This window comes from Carlito syrichta, unplaced genomic scaffold, assembly GCF_000164805.1.
Source record: "Carlito syrichta isolate Samal-C Ts95f unplaced genomic scaffold, Tarsius_syrichta-2.0.1 Scaffold304646, whole genome shotgun sequence".
Lineage (NCBI taxonomy): Eukaryota > Metazoa > Chordata > Mammalia > Primates > Tarsiidae > Carlito > Carlito syrichta.
In genome coordinates, this window is record NW_007248742.1 from 521038 (window position 1) to 521470 (window position 433).

At 32.1% G+C, this 433-nt stretch overlaps 1 protein-coding gene across 2 annotated transcripts in view; it reads right to left on the minus strand.

The window, feature by feature from the left end:
• Positions 1-433, minus strand: part of NBN (nibrin) — a 46366-nt gene that overhangs the window by 16842 nt on the left and 29091 nt on the right. The gene's annotated exons all lie outside the window — the stretch shown is intronic.

Consider the following 433-nt stretch of genomic DNA (forward strand, 5'->3'; position numbering starts at 1 on the left):
CAAAAAAAAAAAAAAAAAAAATCCTATCTTATTTATGTATCAAAGGAATTCTTAACACAACAAGAGGAACTTTTTCTAAGAAGAAAATTGGATGTGCTAAATCGGGATCTCTGATTTTTAAAAACAATTCATGTTTTTTAAAAGCTCGATAGCTGACTCAGATGCAGCTGGTCCACAGGAGGGCATTCAGGATTCACTCATATCAAGTACACAATGAGGATTCCCTTCCCTGTACAAAGATGCCATTATATAGACCAAACAGGACATATACTCTTTTTCAATAGTTATTTATGTATATAGTCTTTGATATACATTAGGTTCTCAACTGCTTAGCAAATCAACTAATTTCCAATTACTTAATCCTACCATTTCATTTACTCCTGTCATTATCCTGTAGGTGTTTTTTTTTTTTTTTGAGTTGGAGACTCACTCT